We start from the raw sequence: 22,051 nt of genomic DNA, 5'->3' as shown, positions 1-22,051 counted from the left end.
TAAATGGGACCTCATGAAACTGAAAAACTTCTGTAAAGCAAAGAACACTGTCATCAGAACAAAACAACAGACTACAGATTGAGAAAGGATCTTCACCAATCCTATATCTGACAGGGGGTTAACATCCAGAATAGATAAAGAACTTAAGAAGTTAAAAACCAACAAACAAGTAATTCAATTTAAAAATGGAATACATAGCTAAACAGAGAATTCACAGTAGAGGAACAACAGAGAAACACTTAAAGACATGTTCAACTTCCTTAGTTCTCAGGGAGATGAACATCAAAACGACCCTGAGATTTCAGCTTACACCTATTAGAGTGGTGTAAGAAGTAGGAAAAAGTAAGATCTGGAGAGGACAGGAACCCTACAAGGAGAGCAACAGAACCAGAAAATTTGAACACAGGGGTCTTCCCAGAGACTCATACTCCAACCAAGTACCAGGCATGGAGATAACCTAGAACCCCTGCACAGATGTAGCCCATGGCAGTTTAGTTATGTAACCCAAGTGGGTTACATAGTAATGGGAAGAGGGACTGCCTCTGACATAATCTGAATGGCCTGCTCTTTGATCACCTCCCCGTGAGGGGGGGAGCAGCCTTACCAGTCCACAGAAGATGACAATGCAGCCACTCCTGATGTGATCTGATAGACTAAGATCAGAAAGAAGGAGAGGAGGAACTCCCTTATCAGTGGACTTGGGGAGGAGCATGGTGAAGAAGGGAGAGGGAGGGTGGGATTGGCAGGGAAGGAGGGAGGAGCTTATGGGAGGATACAAAGTGAATAAAGTGTAATTAATAATAATAATAAAAAAACTCAAGTGACTACACATGCTGGAGAGGATGTGGAAATCTTCCTCCATTGCTGGTGGAAATGTAAACTAGCACAACCACTTTGGAAATCAATCTGCTGTTCAGAAAATTAAAAATAGTGCTACCTCAAGATCCAGCTATACCACTCTTAGGCATATATCTAAAAGATGCCCAAGTATAAAAGGAATTTGCTCAACCATGTTTGTAGCAGCTCTATTCATAAGAGCCACAATCTGGAAACAACCTAGATGTCCCTCAATGTAGGAATGGATACAGAAATTGTGGTACATTTATACAATGGAATACTACTCAGCAATTAAAAGCAAGGAAGTCATGAAATTTACAGGCAAATGGTGGGAGCTAGAAAAGATCATTTGGAGTGAAATATCCCAGAAGCAGAAAGACACACATGGTACATACTCACTCATAAGCGGTTATTAAACATAAAACATAGAATAAACATATTAAAATCAGTACTCCTGAAAAAGGCAAAAAACAAGGAAGACCCAAGGGAAGATGCTTAATCCTCATTCAGAAGGGCAAAGACAATAGACATTGGAAGTAGGAGAAGACAGTGAACAGGACAGGAGCCTACCGCAGACAGCCTCTGAAAGTCTCTACTGATGGAGGTATCAAAATGGAGGCTGAGACTCATAGCCAAACTTTGGGCAGAATGCATGGAATTTTATGAAAGAAGGAGGTGATAGAAAGACCTGGAGGAGACAGCAGCTACAAAAGGAGACCAATAGAGCCAAAAAAAAAACCCCAAAAAAAAACAAAAAACAAAAAACAGGGTCCTGGAAGCCCTGCAGAGACTGATAAGCCAACCAAGGACATGCATGGAGAGAACATAAAACATCTGCTCAGATGTAGCCCTTAGACTCAGTCTCCAAGTGAAGTCCTAGTAAGGGGAGCAGACAGAGCTGTCTCTGGCATGAACTCAGTGACAGGCCCTCTGATCACCTTGTGGGTGGTCTCCTTGCCAGCCCTCAGAGGAAGACATTGCAGCCAGTCCTGATGAAACCTGATAGGCTAGGGTCAACTAGAAGGGGTAGAGGACTTCCTCTATCAGTGGGCTAGGGGAAGGACATAGGGGGAGAAGAGAGAGGGAGGATGAGATTTGGAGGAGATGAGTGAGGGGGCCATAGCCTGGACACAAAGTGAATAAATTGTAATAAATAAAAATAATTAAAAATAAAAATAAAGTCCTCTTAGACACATTAAGATTTATATCATAATAGCAGCTTTGAAAACTTCTAACACAACATACTGAATTACTTTGTCGAATCAGGATCACATGACATGATAAGAACCATTAGAAAGATTAATTAACAATGTCTAAATTTCAGGAAGTTGTGAAGACTATGAACAATGGCTTGTAATCTATCATATCAACTACTTAATTTCTCATATGTATTTTTTTCTGGCCCAGTTAGGAAAGACTTCAAATTAGCTCAAACACATAGAACCAGCTATTGTCTTGATACATTCTTACTTTGTTCTCTAAAAGTCAGAATGCATATGAGGCATTTCCAGAAACTAAGACCATCAAATTGCCACATTTCAGTCTGTGTTAATAAAACATTTTAGACAGTCCAGCTGTGCTATATTAAGATATAATGCTTTGCCTAGTTAATACCTTCTTTTGCACTTAATTTTCTTGCCAGTAGATCTGTCACAGTAGAATAATGAATGGAAATTCAACAGAGGTTCTTATCTTACTATTGTTGAAGCATCATTTATATGCTAAGCATAAACATTCAGAGTTGTGCTGTTTAAAGTTGGGCTGTAATCATTCATTTGTTGAATATTTAGTTGTGTACAGGATCATCATGTATGCCAACTTGTAGATACAAATGATTGGTATCAGTAAATGAGGCACCTGCAAACTCGATTTCTACAATTTAGTTACACTGCTTCTTTATTAGAGAGCCATGTGAAAAAGCATTTAAATCTCAATGCATATCCAGTCAAATAGGCAAAAGTTAGTTATCTGCTGTGTATTATTTACATTCAATGAACAATCATGAACATGAAATGGGTAGTCAACATTGTATGGCATTTCCTCCAGCTCTAATTATCACCTGTTGCTTTTTCTCTGGGTCAGAAGGAGAAGGTGGATGGGTAGAAATTTATTGGACAGTGGCTTCTGTTGCATCATAGTTGACATTTCCACAGGTATTATTTTATGATTGTCCCTTTTGATATTTTATATGAAAACAATAAACTATAGGCAATAAGTAATTTCAAATCAGCTTCCTTTTTATTTGTTATTTGAGTAATTCAAATAATATTTCTATGGTATTCACCCTTCCTAGCCATAATCTTCTTAGATATTTATACTTACTACTTTCTAACACAAACTTTTATCTTTCCTTTTTTCTCCCCCATCAAGGCAAACACATGATCTTCAAATATTCTTGGTTATTTTGCCTTCCACTGAAGTGTGGTTGACTTATCAAAGGATACACATTAGAGAAAATTAATCTTCTCTCAGGAAGACCCAGAAATAAACCCACACACTAAGAGACATTTTACTTTTGACAAAGAAATCAAAATCATACAATGCAAAAGAAAGAAAGCATCTTCAACTAATGGTACTCACCTAACTGGTTTTATGCAGATAGGAGAATGCAAATAGATCCATATTTATCACACAGAAATAAAACTAATGTCCAAATGGACCAAAGATCTCAACATAAAACCAGATACACAAAATCTAATAGAAGAGAAAGTCGAAAATAGCCTTAGACTCATTGGCCCAGGAGACAATTTTTCTCAACAGAATACCAATAGCCCAAGCTCTAAGATCAACAATTAATAAGTGGAAACTCATGAAACTGAAAGGCTTCTGTAAGGCAGAAAATATTGTCAAAAGAACAAAACTGTACCCGACAGATAGGGAAAAGCTATTAACCAACTCTACATCTGACAGAGGACCAATATCCAAAATATGTAAAGAACTCAATAAATTAAACACCAACAAACTAAATAATCCAATTTAAAAATAGGGTTCAGAGATAAACCAAGAATTCTCAACTGAGGAATCTCTAATGGCCAAGAGGCACATAAATGCTGAATTGCTCAACACACTTAGTCAACAAAGAAATGCAAATCAAAACCACTCTGAGATTCCATCTTACACCCATAAAAATGGCTAAGATAAAAAATTAAAGTGACAGCACATGCTGACAAGGATGTGGAGAATGGGGAACACTCCTCCATTGCTGGTGGGAGTGAAAACTTATCCAACCATTTTGGAAATCAATCTGCTCCTTTCTCAGAAAGCTGGGAAAGCACTTCCTCACAACCAAGCTATAACACTCCTGGGCATACACTCAAAAGATGTTCCACCATACCAAATGGACACTTGCTCAACTATGTTCAAAGCAGCCTTATTCATAATAGCCAGAAACTGGAAACAACCCAGATGTCCCTGAAACAAGGAATGGATAAATAAATTGTGATATACTTACAAAATGGAATATTACTCAGGTATTAAAAACAAGAAAATCATAAAATGTGCAGGCAAATGATTCTAACTATAAAATATTCTGAGTGAGGTAACCCAGACCCAGAAAGACATTCATGGTATGTGTTCACTTATGAGTGGATGTTAGCTGTATAGTACAAGAAAACCATACTACAATCCACAGATCCAAAGAAGCTAAGTAACAAGGAGGGCCCAAGGGTGGATGCATGGATCCCACTCAGAAGGTGAAATAAACTAGACATTGGAAGAGGATGAAGTGAGGGAACTAGATGGGGATGGGAATGATGGTGGGGATCATATGTGCTAAGAGTAGGGGTAAGAGATGAGAGTGCTAGGAGAAAGAAGGGAAACTGAGGAGAGGAGGCCATCTTTGGGACAGGGTAGTCTCCTAGGTGGACATGTGGGTGACTTTAGCTGGGATTCCTGGAATCACATGGAGACTGAAGTGGCCATCTTCTAGCCAGGAGGACCTCTAGTGGATGGAGAAGGATACCAACCCACCCACAAAAGCTTCTACCCCAAATTGACCCTGCCTGTAAGATGAGCAAGGATAATGATGGAGGAGGGAATGGCCAGACAATGACTGACCCGACTAGAGACCTTCCCCGTGAGAGCAGACCAACCCCTGGCACTGTTAATGACACTGTGCTATGCTTGCAAACAGGAGCCTAGCATGACTGTCCTATGAGAGACTTTACCCAGCAGTAGATCAAAACAGATGTGAGACCCTCATTCAAACATTAGGTGGACTTGGGGAGTCTTCTGAAAGAGTTAGGGGAAGGATAGAAAAATCTGAAGGGGACAAGAACTCCATAAGAATACCAACACAGTCAACTAACTTAGGCCCATGGGGACTTACAGAGATTGAGCACCAACCAAAGAGCCTGGCTGGACTGGACCTAGGCCAATTTTGTCTTCATGTGGGTGTCCCAGGAAGTGGAGCATGGCCTGTCTCTACCATGAACTCTGCTGCCTGCCTTTGGATCACTTTCTGCTAGCTGGCTGCATTGTTTGGCCTCAGTGGAAGAGGATGCATTTAGTAGTAATATGGTGAAGGAGAGGATGCTCCCCTTCTTTGATGAGAAAGAGAGGGGCAAGGGGAACAAAGGGGGGCTGGGGGGCTGGGAAAAGAGAAGGGACAGGGGCTGTGATTGGGATTTAAAGTGAGTAAATAAATACATTTAATAAAAAAATTAGCAATAGCTCCTTAGCTAGGAGTACAACTTCACCCCAAAGCATATATTAAACTTGCAGAGGTCTTGCATATAGTGCCTTGATGACTGTGAGTTCATATGTATATTTTCCCTGCTGTGTTGAGAAGCCAATATTTACTATCATTCACCACATCTGAATATTAAACCTTTTTCATCAATCTTCTAATGTGATTAAGAATACCTAGCACTGTATCGTGCTTTCCTTCTTTTCTATTCAATGATACATGACTACATTACAGGATTTTATTTTAAAAATGTTGATACTAAAAAGAGCTATATATTATACTCATGGGACAGTTTTTATTTCAGACATTGAATAATGAAAACTAGGCCTTAGATATCATTTAAGTCTTCTGCTGGTTTTTATTACTGATTTTCATGTTCTTCATGTTCTTTTTGTTCTCTTTCTTGTCCTTCATCTTCTTCTTCATCCTCTCCTTTTTTTTTTTTTTTTACTTTAAAATCTTTTCAGTTTCAATCAGGTCCCATTTATTGATTGTTGCTCTTAGAGCCTGTACTGTTGGTGTTCTCTTCAGGAAGTTTTCCCCTGTGCCAATGAGTTCAAGGGTATTCCCCACTTTTTCTTCTAAGCGGTTTAGTGTGTCTGGTTCTATGTTGAGGTCTTTGATCCACTTGGACTTTAATTTTGTGCAGGGTGATAAGTATGGATCTATTTTCATTTTTCTACATGTAGACTTCCAGTTAGACCAGCACCATTTATTGAAGATGCTGTCTTTTTTCCATTGAATGGGTTTGGCATCTTCGTCAAAAATCAGGTGTCCATAAGTGTGTGGATTTATGTCAGGGTCTTCTATTCGATTCCATTGATCCACCAGTCTGTTTCTATTCCAATACCATGCAGTTTTTAGTATTGTTGCTCTATAGTACAGCTTGAGATCAGGGATGGAGATACCTCCTGAAGAACTTTTACTGTAGAGAATTGTTTTAGCAATTCTGGGTTTCTTGTTATTCCATATGAAAGTGAAAATTTTTCTGGAGAGGGCAGGAACTCCATAAGGAGAGCAACAGAGCCAAAAAATCTGAGCACAAGGGTCTTTCCTGAGACTGCTATTCCAATCAAGGACTATGCATGGAGATAACCTAAGACCCCCACACAGATGTAGCCCATGGCAGTTCAGTATCCAAGTGGGTTCCATTGTGATAGGAACAGGGACTGTCTCTGACATGAACGGATTGGCCTGCTCTTCAATTACCTCCCCCTGAGGAGGAAGCAGCATTACCAGGCCACAGAAGAAGACAACTCAGCCACTCTTGATGAGACCTAATTCAGAAGGAAGGAAAAGAAGTCCTCCCCTATCAGTGGACTTGGGGAGGGGCATGCATGCAGAGGGTGGAGGAAGGGAGGGATTGGGATGGGAGGAGGGAGGGAACCACGGGGGGATACAAAGTGAATAAAGTGTAATTAATAAAGAAAAAAATCACTAAAAAAAATCTTATAACTAGCTAACTAGCTTCTAACCAAGATCTTAATTAAATTTCATAGGACACTCAGCTGAAAAGCAGTACTGTGTTCATTTAAGTATCCTTCAACTGTTCACAGTGTTCTTGTATTTCATTTACTTGTTTATTTTTAAATCACTTTATATCCCTCCTCTTCTTCAGGTCCCACCCTCCCTCCTTCTTCCCCGTATTCCTCATTCCCTACTTCTCAGAAAAGAGAAGAGCCCCCACCAACTCACCCAGGCCCATTATGTTGCATTAGGACTGAACACATCCTTCTTCCCCTGTGTCACAGATGTAGCCAACAAATAGTTCTTGTGTTTCTTAATGGCGTTATTTTTCTAAGAGAACCCTGAAATGGTATTTCTAAGACAGTTACAACCCTGACTTAAGTCTTGCTGGTTTTGTAACCTCATACTTTCCCCATTTTTAAATACAACACATTATTTTCTTCTTTTCAACTCTTTCTTGAAAAATATATTACTGTGAACTTCAAAATTAAGAATATATTTTCTCATGTATATTTCATCATTAATTGAATATATTGCTTAAATAAGTTGCTTTTTGAATTTCTTATTTCCAGGAGTAAACTTCAGTTTTCTTCTTTTTAAATACATCAAATAAAGTGATTCAATAACTAAAAAGTGATAATATACAGTAAACTTTTTTTGGTGTTACACTAATTGATAAAATTTGGAAAGTGATCATGGAACTTTCTATTTATCTTTGTTATGTAATTTATGATATCAGCTATAAGAACAACAAGGTATAATGATATTTCAACTACTAAAGGGTCATTTTTCTTCTAGAATATTTTTCCAAAACTAACAGTTTTGAAAAAAAAAAACCTGTTTGGTGGTATGTTGTTCTTTCCATGTTGCTATTGGAATGATCTGATGTTTGACCATATACCTTACTAAATGTAGAAACAAAGTTCACATCTAATATAAAATAAGACCTGAACAACATTTTCCTGAGAAAGGAATAATTTTGAAGAAATTTTGTTCATATGACAACCATTTTAACTTCATTTCTTTAAAAAAAAGTTCATCAGGTGTCTTTCCATATAGGTGAAAGTGTCAGAAAATTGTCATTTTAGGCAACTGACAGAGGAATAATGATGTGTTCTTATTTTGAACTCTACATGGAAAATTTCTCTTTCTTCTGAACTATCAAAAGTTAAGTAAGCATTGACAGAAACTTTCAACATCATGTTTCTTGCTTTTAATGAAGACATTGAACATGTCTTTCCTAGCAATGATTTCAAGCAATTATGCCAGGATAATTATACAGTTATTCTTTAACTGTACATCGGAATCAACCTCTAACATATGTATTATAAAAGAAGTATTTTGGTCCAACTATATTAGCCATGCAAAGCACCTAGGACCCTTTCTCTCTATAGTTATTCTCTGAGCTTAACTAAAGATTGCTGTAGATATTATTTGAATCTTACTTTTATCATGATGTTGATGATGATTTTTTTATAATAATGAGAATTAATGCTTTTATTTAATTATGAAAGAGTAAACCAAATCACAATAACTACGGACATGACTGAATTCTCTAAGAAGTCTATAGAGAACATGAGACACTTTCTTGGTCTCAATTCAACATAATGCCTTCTAGTTCTATCCATTTACCTACAAATTTGCTGATTTCATTTTTCCTTTAGAACTGAATAATGTCCCATAGTACATTTTCATTATCCACTTATAAGTTCAAGATTGTTTCCATTTCCTCTCAACTATAAATAAAGCAGCAATGATCATGGCTGAGCAAAGATCTGTGGAATAACATATCTAGACCTTTGAGTATATGCCAAGGAATTGTATAGCTAGGTCATATAGTAATTTGAACTTTTCACAGTGAATGCTAGAGTGCCTGGACAAGTGTGAAAATGTTAAAATAGTGAATGAAGGTTCACCATTTCCTTACATGTTGTCAGTTGTCTGTTGATCTGTCATTCTTCTTGGCTAAGATGAAATCTCAAAGTTATTTTGATTAACATTTCCCTAACTGCTAGTAATGATAAATGCTGTATGATATTTTGGTGGTTCAGGACATATTATGGGAATAGTTATCAAATATTAAACAGCTGAAGTTATGTGTAGTCACATTTAGATCTTTAATTTTGTCTTGTTGATGTACATGCTTGGTTTTGTGTCAATACTGTATAGTTTTTATTACTATCAGTCTGTAGTGTATCTTAGGATCTAGAATTGTAATCCCTCCAACACTGTTCTTTTTGTTCAGTATTATTTTGGCTATCTGGAGTCTTTTGTATTTTCATATGAATTTAAGAATAAAGTTTTTTTTAAAAAAAAAAACTATCTTTTGTGAAGAATGGTATGGACATTTTTAATTTGAGTTACATTAAATGTACAAATATCTTCCTGAACAGAACACCAACAGCACAGGCTCTAAGAGCAACAATCAATAAATGGGACCTCATGAAACTGAAAAACTTCTGTAAAGCAAAGGACACTGTCATCAAAACAAAATGACTGCCTACAGATTGGGAAAGAATCTTCACTAATCCTTTATCTGACAAAGGACTAATGTCCAGTATATACAAAGAACTAAAGAGGCTGAAAAGCAGCAAACCAAGTAATCCAATTGAAAAATGGGGAACAGAGCTAAACAGAGAATTCTCAACAGAGGAATATCGAATGGCAGAGAAATACTTAAAGAAATGCTCAACCTCATTAGCCATCAGAGAAATCCAAATCAAAAGGACCTTGAGATTTCACCTTACACCCATCAGAATGGCCAAGATGAAAAACTCAAGTGACAACACATGCTGGAGAGGTTGTGGAGAAAGGGGAACCCTCCTCCACTGCTGGTGGGAATGTAAACTGGTACAACCACTCTGGAAATCTATCGGGTGCTTTCTAAGGCAATTAGGAATAGTGCTTCCTCAAGACCCAGCTATACCACTGCTAGGTATATACCCAAAGTTTGCTCAAGTACACAAAAGGGATACTTGCTCATCCATGTTTATAGCAGCTTTATTTGTAATAGCCAGAATCTGGAAACAACCCAGATGTCCATCAACGGAGGAATGGATACAGAAATTGTGGTATTTTTACACAATGGAATACTACTCAGCAATCCAAAAGGAGGAAATCATGAAATTTGCAGGCAAATGGTGGGATCTAGAAAAGATCATTCTGAGTGAAATATCCCAGAAGGAGAAAGACAAACATGGTATATACTCACTTATATAGACCTATAAGATATGATAAACATAATGAAATCTATATACCTAAAAAAGATAATCAAGAGAGCAGACATGGGGTAAGATGATCAATCCTTGTTTAGAAAGACAAATGGGATGTGCATTGAATGTATGACAGGAGTCTACTGAGCGCATCTGAAAGACTCTAACTAGCAGTGTTTTCAAAGCAGATACAAAGACACATGACTTTGCAGCCAGTCCTGAAGATACCTGATAAAACAGGATCAGATGAATGGGGAGGAGGTCCCCCCCATCAGTGGACTTGGAAAGGGGCATGGTGGAGATGAGGGAGGGAGGGAGGGTGGGATTGGTAGGGAATGAGGGAGCAGGACACGGCAGGGATACAGTTAATAAAATGTAACTGATAAGAAAAAAAATAAAATTAAAAAAATGTACAAATATCTTTGGGTAAATGGTACTTTCACAACATTAATTCTAACAATTTATGAAGATAGGATATCTTTCCATTTTTAGAGTATTTTGCTCTATCTTCACAAGTGTAAAGTTTTCAATGTAATGGTACTTCCTCTATCTGTTAGATTTACTCCTAGACATTTTATTTTCTTTGAGTCCATTGTGAATGAGAATGCATCTTCTAGCTCTACATCTTCTGATATGAGTACATATCCAGAATAACTGTGGAAATGAGGAAAGTAACAAATGGACCATTTCCAGGGTAGATGGTAGAGGTAGGGGAGCAATAGGGCAGGGAATAACAGGGTACATGTAATCAGGTGGGGGAAAGCAGGAAAATGGGCGGAGGGTGGAGGGATGGAAACACATAAGGAGTCAGGAACATAAAACAATAGTAAGGATATCTTAAACAGTTAAAAGAAATTATGTTATCAACCATAATACTTTAAATACCTATAACACACATAACTTGATGTATACATATACATCCATAGCTTAATTGAAAATTTCCGATTTGAGCTAAAAATGCTTTCTTCATCAGAAAGAAAACATCTAACAAAAACCTCAGTATTAGATAGGATAAGCCCTCCTTGTGTTATATGTCTGGTCTTTCCAAAAGACTCCTTAAACATTATGGCTATTGCTCCTGACCTTGGTTGCTCACCAGAGGGGAAAGATAAGCCCTTATTGTTGTATACACCACTCAGTTCAGAAGCAGGATCCAGAGACTTCTGCAACAGATTTGAAAATCTCTTCACCAACAACGGGTTTTCATAGTATCAGAAAGACACTTGTAATCTTCCAAATGAGCTAAGAAGCTAGACTCCTCAACATGACTGCCTCAACATGAGCAGAACAAGGAAAATAAATATGGACAAGGAGAAAAACACAGGAAGCCTTAATTTAGTATGATTCTCTATGGCTTTTCCAAACATCTTTATTTAGTGTTATTTACTCCTTCTCCCTCCATTTTGTGTATGGATTTACCACATCCCTAATTGAATCCCTACATTTTTCCCCCATTTTTACCTTAATAAATTGTTTTCATGCTGCAACCATTACCTCCTCTTTCCATAGTCCCCTTTAACTTTACCTGGTTTATCAGATTATCAGAAGATTTGGAGTTGGGAGTTAAAACTGAAAAAGAAAATGAAGAATTGGTCTTTCAGGGTCTGTGTTACCTCACTGGATAACAGATTTTTAAATTGCATCCATCCCTAAGAATTTTATGATTTTGTTTATAGTTGAATAGAATTCCATTGTGTATATGCCCCAGAGTTTTATTATTTCTTCCTCATGTGAATGACATTTAAGATGTTTCCTTTCTAAGTGATTATGAAGAGATGGGAAATGAATAAGGTAGAGAAAGTATCTGTGGTATATGTTGTCAATCTCATTGGGAGGATCAATAGTCTTACTGAAGTTGCTGTAGATTTGCTTGATGATTATCCTTACAGTTAAAATGTTTTTAAGGAATTAAATAGAGGCACATTTTTGAAAGAGAAATTCCATGATAAATCCTGTGAAACAAAGTATTTAGGATCCTAAGTTAATTAACAAAACATTTTTAAATCAATTAATAAAAACCAAAAGCCTAGAAATCTGGTGTCATTGAGTGAATAGGCTCCTCCATTGCATTGTGGAAAAGGCACTGGTATTGACTACTTGGTATTTTGACACTGGAAAGTTTATACATCATCAAATGCTACAGAAAAATAGAAAATTAAAAGTAGAAAATTAAACATAAAATTTGGGAGTGGAGGTATCTCTGACTCTTTTGCCTTCTCTCGGGATCCTTTTTCCTCCTCCTGAGATACCTTATCCAGCTTTGGTAGGATGGTTTGTACCTAGTCATATTGCATCTTTTTATGCCTGCTCATTTCTGAAAAGAAATGGATGGACAATATATTTATCTGTATGGCTAGAATATGTAGAGGGAGGGAAGACTTCTGTCAGAATGGAGTGTATGAGAGAAACAGAAAGGAAAAGAAAATGAAAGATGTTTTGTCCCAAGCATAAAAATATATTGGTTCACTGTAAATCTTCAAATCTGTAAACACAGACTGTATCAGCAGACTTATTATTTAAGGTTGCCATGTGTCTGGCATTGGTGACAATATTTGATTACACATTTTTGTCCTCAGTGAAAACAATCATTTTTCTTACTTTGAAATAATAAAAAGACTTTCAAAGAAGAAAATTATTTTGCTTTGTGACATCATAAGACATAGTTAATTTGGGCTTTCAAGTGCAGTTCCTAGAACATATCTATATTCTGTCCTTGTGGACATGTCTTATTTTATACTGTACAAGGTGAGGTTTATTTCCTATTCATTCTTTATTCCTTGATCTTGGTTTGTTATTCTCTTTATAATATTCCATCTGCCTTTCATCTAATGAAGATTTCCACACAATAAAAAAATTTAAAGTATGCCCTAATAACAAAACCTCAGTGCATTCCTGAGATCAGACTTACTCTTAAGCTATGGAAAATCTGCTGACATGTTTTATCACATAACTTATAGACATTTCACAAGACAGAGAAAATGAAATGCATTTTATAATTTATTTATTTATTTGAGGTTATTTACTTTGATTCCCAGCTGTAGCCCCCTCCCTCAGCCCCTCCCAAACCCATCTTCCCTCCCTCATCTCTGAGGCATTCCCTCCTATACGCCACACCAAGTCCATTGTTAGGGGAAGTCCTCATCTCCTTCCCTCTGATCCTATCCTATCAGGTCTCATCAGGAGTGGTTGCATTGTTTTCCTCTGTGACCTGGTAAGGCTGCTCTCCTATAAGGAGGAGGTGATCAAAGAGCCAGTTACTGAGTTCATGTCAGAGACAGTCCCTGTTCCTATTACTAAGGAACCTAGTTGGAGACTGATCAGCCATGGCTACATTTGTACAGGGATTCTAGGTTATCTCCAGGCATGGTCATTGGCTGGAATATCAGTCTCAGGAAAGACCCCTGTGCCCAGATTTTTTGGATCTGTTGCTCTCCTTGTGGAGCTCCTTTTCCCTCCAGGTCTTTCTATCACCCCTTCTTTCATAATATTCCCTACACTCTGCCCAAAGTTTGACTGTGAGTCTCAGCATCTGCTTTGATACCCTGCTGGGTAGAGTCTTTCAGAGGCCTCTGTGGTAGGCTCCTGTCCTGTTCCCTGTTTTCCCCCTCTTCCGATGTCCATCCCATTTGCTCTTCTGAATAAGGATTGATCACCATACCCAGGGTCCTCCTTCTTGTGAGCTTCTTTAGGTATACAGAATTTAATATGTTTATCCATATTATGTATTTAATATCGATTTATGAGGGAGTATATACTACGTGTGTCTTTCTGCTACTGGAGTACCTTACTCAGGATATCTTTTCTAGCTACCACATTTGACCTGAAAATTTAATGATTTTAATTGGTGAGTAGTATTCAATTGCATAAATGTACTACAATTTCTGTATCCATTACTCCATTGAGGAATATCTGTGTTGTTTCCAGCTTACCGTTATTATGAATAAAGCAGCTGTGAACATGGTTGAGCAAATGTCCTTGTTGTATACTTGAGCACATTTTGGATATATGCCTAGGAGTGGTATACCTCTATCTGGAATTTTCTGAGAGAGTGCCAGATTTATTTCCAAAGTGGTTGTACAAGTTTACATTCCCACCAGTAATAGAGGAGGTTCCCCTTTCTCCACATCCTCTCCAGCATGTGTTGTCACTTGAGTTATTCTTCTTAACCGTTCTGATGGGTGTAAGGTGAAATCTCAGGGTTGTTTTGATTTGTATTTCCCTGATGACTAAGGATTCTTAGCATTTGTTTAAATGTTTCTCTGCCATCCTATAACCCTCTGCAGATAATTCTCTGTGTAGCTCTGTTTAGCCCATTTTATAATTGGATTACTTGATTTGTTGCTTTTTAACTTCTTGAGATCTTTATATATTCTGGATACTAGCCCTTTATCAGATATAGGGTTGGTAAAAATCCTTTCCCAATCTATAGGCTGTTGTTTTGGTCTGATGACAGTGTCCTTTGTTTTACAGAAACTTTTCAGTTTAATGAGGTTCCATTTATTGGTTTTTGATCTTAGAGCCTGTGCTGATGGTGTTCTGTTTAGGAAGTTGTCTCCTGTGGCAATGAGTTCAAGGCTCTTCTCCACTTTTTTTTTCTAACAGATTTAGAGTGTCTGTTTTTATGTTGAGGTCTTTGATACACTTGGACTTTAGTTTTGTGCAGGGTGATAAATATGGATCTATTTGCATTTTCTACATGTAGACATGCAGTTAGAACAGCACCATTTGTTGAAAATGCTGTCATTTTTTCCATTGTATGGTTTTGTCTTCTTTGTCAAAAAAATCAAGTATATGTAGGTATGTGGGTTTATTTCTGGGTCTTCTATTCGATTCCATTGATCCACTATTCTTTGTTGATGCTAGTATCATGCAATTTTTATTACTATGGCTCTATATGTGATCTCAAGTATAGCTTTCACTTGGCACTGCTTTTATTGTGTCCCATAAGTTTGGGTAAACTGTGCCTTCCTTTTCATTGAATTTTAGGAAGTCAACTTTCTTTTTTCATTTCTTCCCTGACCAAGTTTTCATTGACTAGAGAGTTGATTAGTTTCCATGTGCATGTAGACTGTTTGTTATTTTGTTGTTGTTGAGGTCTAATTTAGGCCATGATTGTCTGATAGGATACAAGGGATTATTTCGATCTTCTTGTATCTGTTGATGCTTGCTTTGTGTCAGACTATATGGTCAATTTTTGAGAGGGTTCCATGAGTTGCTGAAAAGAAGGTACACTCTTTTGAGGTTGGGTGAAAAGTTCTGTAGACATCTATCAGCTCTATTTGATTTAGGATCTCTGTAAATGTCATTATTTCCCTGTTTAGCTTCTGTCTAGATGATCTGTCCTTTGGTGAGAGTGGAGTGTTGAAGTCTCCCACTATTGCGGTGTTGGGTTTGACATGTGATTTAAGCTTTAATAATGTTTCATTTACAAATTCAGGTGCTCTTGTATTTGGGATATAGATGTTCGGGATTGTGATTTCCTCCTGGTAGATTTTTCCTTTGATGAGAATGAAATTCTCCTTCTCATCTTTTTTGATATTAATCTTTGTTGAAAGTCTGTTTATTGGTTATTAAGATAGCTACGCCAGCTTGTTTTCTGGGTCCATTTGCTGGAAAACATTTTTTTTCCAGCCCTTTACTCTGAGGTTGTTGCAGAGGTGTGTTTCTTGGATGCAGCAGAATTTTGGATCCTGTTTCCGCAACCATTCTGTTAACCTATGTCTTTTTATTGGATAGTTGAGTCCATTGATGTTGATAGTTAATAGAGGGCAATGACTGTTAGTTCCTTTCATTGTGGAGTTGGTGATGTTATTCTGTTTTAATGCTTTTCTTTTGATTTTTTTTTGTCGTGAAGTTATCTACATCCTGTGTTTTCTTATACTTAACAGCCGAGCCATCTTTCCAGCCCCTGTGTTTTCTTAGTTGTATTTGATTTTGTTTTATTGAAATTTTCCTTCTATTATCTTCTGTAGGGACAGTATTCTGTGTAGATATTATTTTAGCTTTGTCATGGAATATTTTGTTTTCTCCATCTATGTTGATTGAAAGCTTTGCTGGGTATAGTAGTCTGTGTTGGCATCTGTGGTCCTTTGGGGTCTGCATGACAACTGCCCAGGCCTTTCTGGTTTTCATAGTTTCTGTTGAGAAGTCTGGTGTGATTCTGATAAATATATTTTTATATGTTACTTGCCTTTTTTCCCTTGCTGCTTTTAATATTTTTTCTTTGTTTTGTAGATTTAATGTCTTGACTATGATGTGACCTGAGGTGTTTCTTTTCTGGTCTAGTCTATTTGATGTTCTGTAGGCCTGATTATGTTTATGGACATCTCTTTCTTTAAGTTGGGAAAATTTTCTTGAAATTTTTTTCTGGAACTTGGAGATTGGAATCTTCTTGTTCATCTAATCCTATTATTCGCCAATTTCATCTTTTCATGGCATCTATGATTTCTACTATGTTTTGTTTTTGTAACTTTTCTGATTTTACTTTATCTTTGAGAGATGTATCAATATCTGCAAATGTATCTGCAGCACCTGAGATTCTCTCTTCCTTCTCTTGTATATTGTAGGTGATGCTTACCATTGTGGCCCCTAATATTTTCTCTAAGTTCTCCAGCTCCAGAGTTTTCTCTGTTTGTGTTTTCTTTATTGATTCTAATTCAGTTTTAAGGTCTTGCACGATTTCTTTCATATCTTTAAATGCGGATTCCTGACTTTTCATGATGGCCTCTATTTTTTTGTTTGTTTCTTCTCTATATGCCACTACTTATGCCTCTATTTGTTTGGCTATATTTGTCTGTATTTCTTTGAGAGCTTTGTTCATTGTCTCTTTTTGTGCCCCTAATAACTGGATAAGCATAGATTTGAGATCATTTTCCTGCGTTTCTGATGAATTTGCATATCTTATTGATTTTGCTGGTAAAGCCATGATATCCTGATTTTTATGGAATGTGTTCTTATGCTGACCTCTAGCCATCTGCTTATATGTAACCTTTGCTGTTTCTTCCTGGAGTCTGTACTTCAGACTGGGTCCATCTGTCTCTCGTGTCTGGAGTATTCTCAGGAAGATGAGGGAGGTCCACCGGTTTGAGAGTGGATGTTGGTGTTTCATCTGTTGCTAAGGGAAGAAGCTAGCAAGTACATGTGTGAAGCATGGGAGTGTGTGTGAAAGTGTGCCTTGAAGGACAGAGTGCTAGAGCATGGAGATGCCTGGAAGGGTTGACCTTAATCGCAGGAAGGGGTCCGGTGCTGGTGCTGTTCACGGGTGCAATGCCCATGCATAGGGACCCTGAATACCTCAGTGGCCTACTGGCGCCTGTTGTACTGTTCTCCCGGTACTCAGATTTGTCTGGGCTCCAGGAATTGTTTGCCTGGACTCCACAGGTAGACTCACAGACAGGGGCTTCAGTGTTGAGAACACTGTCCCAAGGATTCCTATGGTGCTCATAGTGGGGATGTGGGTGGTAGGTTCTGATGTCTGGCTGCTAGCATAGAGGGGTCCTGGGTCTGTGGCTCTGCATGCACTCACTTGAAGGTACCCTCATTCGCTCGCAGGTCTAAATAGAAAGCACAGTACCTGGAGACATCCATGGGAATCCTGTCTCCAAACTCTCCCATCTCACGTGTTATCCCCTCTAGCCCAGGAAGCCTCGATGTGGATTTTCTGGCTCCAGATGCCCCTCCACTCACCAATTTTGGAGTTTTGAATCCTGTTCTCCTCAGATATGGAGCATGCTTGGACTCCCTTACATTTTATACTTTCACATTTGTTTCTTCCATGATTAAATTTTCAGCCAAATGGTGGGAACTAGAAAAGATCATCCTGACTGAGGTATCCCAGAAACAGAAAGACACACATGGTACATACTCACTTATAAGTGGATATTAGACCTATAATATAGGATAATCATACTAAAATCTGTACACCTAAAGAAGCTAATCAAGAAGAAAGACCCTGAGTAAGATGCTCAATCCTCTTTCAGAAAGGCCAATAGGAGAGACATCAGAAAAGGGGGAAAAAAGGGAACAGGACAGGAGCTTACCACAGAGGGCTTCTGAAAGGCTCTTCCCAGCATGGTGTCAAAGCAGATGCTGAGACACACAGCCAAACTTTGGGCAAAGTGCAGGGAATCTTAGGAAAGAAGGGGGAGATAGTAACACCTGGAGAGTACAGAACTCCACAAGGACAGCAACAGAACCGAAAATTTTGGGTGTGAAAAATCTTTTCTGAGACTGATATTCCAACCAAGGACCATGCACAGAGATAGCCTAGAATCCTGCTCAGAAGTAGCCCATGACCGCTCAGTGTCCAAGTGGGTTTCCTAGTAAGGGGAACAAGAGATATCTTTGACTTGAATTCAGAGGCTGGCTCTTTGATCACCTCCCCCTGAGTGGGGAGCAGCCTTACCAGGGCACAGAGGAAGACAGTGCAGCCACTCCTTATGAGACCTGATAGACTAGAGTCAGATGGAAGAGGAGGAGGACGTCCCCTATCAGTGGCCTGGGGGAGGGGCATAGGAGAAGAGGGAGAGAGGGTGGGATGAGGGAGGTGGCTACAGCTTTAATACAAAGTGAATAAACTGTAATTAATAAAAAATAAATATATTCTTTTAAAAAGTCACACTGAAAAGATGTGAATTTTATTTCCTGTTAATTGGTTTATTTGTTAACTACATCACTGGATTTTAATATGTGTCTGTGGAGGGCATACAACAATCTGTGAAATTGTTTAATGACAACATGCTCTTGGTTTTACCAGTGTTGGTTGATATTCTTCCCATTTTTTTATTCCGAATGTTCTTACTTAACACATTCTTCACTACAAGGTAACTTCAATTAAAATACTGCCGTATTCCCAGATGTTGTAAAACAATTTTGTCGAGTTGAAATTTTTTACCCTATAGGAAACTGTCTCTAAACAGAAAGTAAACAACTCAAATTACCTTCAGGAAGTCCTGAAACTGAATAGATTCACTGGCTCCATCTTTCCCACAGTGGAAATAGTCAAGAATGCTAAGAGTCATTCAGAGAATCCCAGCTGCCCGGAAGAAGCAGAGACCAGATAAGCTGCGTGAAGAGGCTCAAACTAACTGAGCCATACTCTCCAACCTGAGTAGCTGCCAGCAGGGTATATGGTTTGCTTCAGGTTTTCATCTTTGATTAGCTGTCACTGAGGCTTTGTTGATGCAGCTATATTTGAGTTATTTCTGCTCCTATAAATACCTCCTCACCCATATTCCTGTAACAGGAATAAGTAATAGGAATCAAACTCATTGGTTTACCATGCTGGACTTTGGCAGTGTTCCTACCTGGTCTGTTGTGGGCTTATTTGGGATAAATGTGTGTGTTGCACCTCCTGAAGAAAAAAAAAATCTGTCAAATCAGATATGGACCTTAAAACTTCTTGTCTATATCTGAATTGGGGCTGTCATTTCCACTTTTTCTTCCTTGATCAAATTTGATATTGGTCATCTTTAACCATGAACATTACTTGGGGATTATTTTGACTCATAGTAACTTCCAAACTCTCCTCTAACTACTGAGAAAACTTACAGAAGGAGAAGGCAGTTTTATTTGTCTAGGACACTTACTTTTCACTTTTTTTTAAATTTGAAATTCATAGTCAACATTTTTTGTTTTTCCTTTTTTATTATGATTTTTATTTTTTATATTAATTACAGGTTATTTACTTTGTATCCCAGCTGTAGCCCGATCCCTCATTCCCTCCCAATCCCACCCTCCCTCCCGCATCTCCTCCCTGCCCCCTTCCAAGTCCACTGATAGGGAAGGTCCTCCTCCCCTTCCATCTGACTTTAGCTTATCAGGTATCTTCAGGCCTGGCTGCAATATCCTCCTCTGTGGCCTAGCAAGACTGCTCCTCCCTCAGGGCCAGGGGAGAGAGGTCAAAGAGCCAGCCATTGCATTCATGTCAGAAATAGTCCCTGTTCCCCTTACTAGGAAACCCACTTAGATACTGAGCTACAACCTAGCAGAGGTTCTAGGTTATATCCATAAATGGTCCTTGGTTGGAGAAACAGTCTCATAAAAGACCCCTGTGCCCAGATATATTTGGTCCTTGTGGAGTTCCTGTCCTCTCCAGATCATACTAACTCCCCCTTCTTTCATATGATTCCCTGCACTCTCCCGAAGGTTTGGTTATGAGTCTCAGCATCTGCTTTGGTACACTGCTAGGTAGAGTCTTTCAGAGGCCCTCTATGGTATGCTCCTGTCCTATTACTTCTTTTCTCCTACTTCCAATGTCTATCCCATTTGTCTTTCTAAGTGAGGACTGATCATCTTACCCCGGGTTCTCTTTCTTGTTTATCTTCTTTGGGTGTGCAGATTTTAGTATGTTTATCCTAACTTATAGGTCTAGTACCCACTTATAAGTGAGTATAAACTGTGTGTTTCTTTCTGCTTCTAGGATACCTCACTCAGCATAATCTTTTCTAGATCCCACCATGTGCCTGCAAATTTCATGATTTCCTTGTTTTTAATTGCTGAGTAGTATTCTATTGAGATCAGACCTCTACTCTTGCCTGATGCGTCTAAAAAAAAAGGGGGAACTGTAGAGAGCTGCGGAATGCTATGCCTTAAAGATGGAGCTGGTTTCCGCCTTCCACCTTCCCGATGGTGAGTGCTCTCTGTCACAAACAACTCCATATTTGGCTAAGGCTGAGGATCTGGCTTGCTTCCCTGTATGTGGACCTATCTGCATTGCCCATGTGGCATGCTGGGGTTGGCTACCCAGAGGCTATTTAAGCTGTGGGCTGGCTTTCCCCAGGGTCAGATGATTGTTCAAGGTTCCTGAATAAACTGCATTGAAGAAAAAAAAAGGACCACAATTTCTGTATCCATTCCTCAACTGAGGGACATCTGGGTTGTTTCCAGGTTCTGGCTATTACGAATAATGCTGCTACAAATGGTTGAGCAAATGTCCTTGTGTGTATTTGAGCCTCTTTTGTATATATGCCTAGGAGTGGTATAGCTTGATCTTGCGGAAGGAGTATATCTAATTGTCTGAGAATGCACCAGAGTGATTTCCAAAGTGGTTGTCCAAGGTTACATTCCTACCAGCAATGGAGGAGGGTTACCCTTTCTCTACAACCTCTCCAGCGTGTCTTGTCACTTGAGTTTTTGATCTTTGCCATTCTGATGGGTATAAGTTGAAATCTCAGGGTCATTTTGATTTGCATCTCCCTGATGGCTAAGGATGTTGAGCATCTCTTTAAGTGTTTCTCTGCCATTCGATATTCCTCTACAGTAAATTCTCTGTTTAGCTCCATAACCCATTTTTTTTCAATGCTGTTTATTCAGGAACATTGAAGAATCCTCGGACCCCGGGGAAAGCCAGCCCACAGCTTAAATAGCCTCTGGGTAGCCAACCCAGGCGTGCCACGGGGGCAATGCAGATAGGTCCACATACATGGAAGCAAGCCAGATCCTCGGCCTTAGCCAAATGTGGAGTTGTTCGTGACAGAGAGCACTCACCATCGGGAAGGTGGAAGGCAGAAACCAGCTCCATCTTTGAGGCATAGCATTCCGCAGCTCTCTACAGTTCCCCCTTTTTGTTTTAGACGCATCAGGCAAGAGTAGAGGTCTGATCTCTGATATTAGAAATAACTTGGGACTTTGTACCGATGTTCATTTAGGTGTCATCCACCCAAAGAGCATAACCCATTTTTTTAATTGGATTGCTTTATTTACTGCTTTTTAATTTCATTAGTTCTTTATATATTCTGGATATCAGTCCTCTGTCAGATATAGGGTTGGTGAATATCCTTTCCCAGTCTGGAGGCTGTTATTTTGTTATGATGACAGTGTCCTTTGCTTTACAGAAGGTTTTCAGTTT

The sequence above is a fragment of the Meriones unguiculatus genome, chromosome 8 (genome assembly GCF_030254825.1).
Source record: "Meriones unguiculatus strain TT.TT164.6M chromosome 8, Bangor_MerUng_6.1, whole genome shotgun sequence".
Lineage (NCBI taxonomy): Eukaryota > Metazoa > Chordata > Mammalia > Rodentia > Muridae > Meriones > Meriones unguiculatus.
This window is presented reverse-complemented; position numbering follows the sequence as displayed.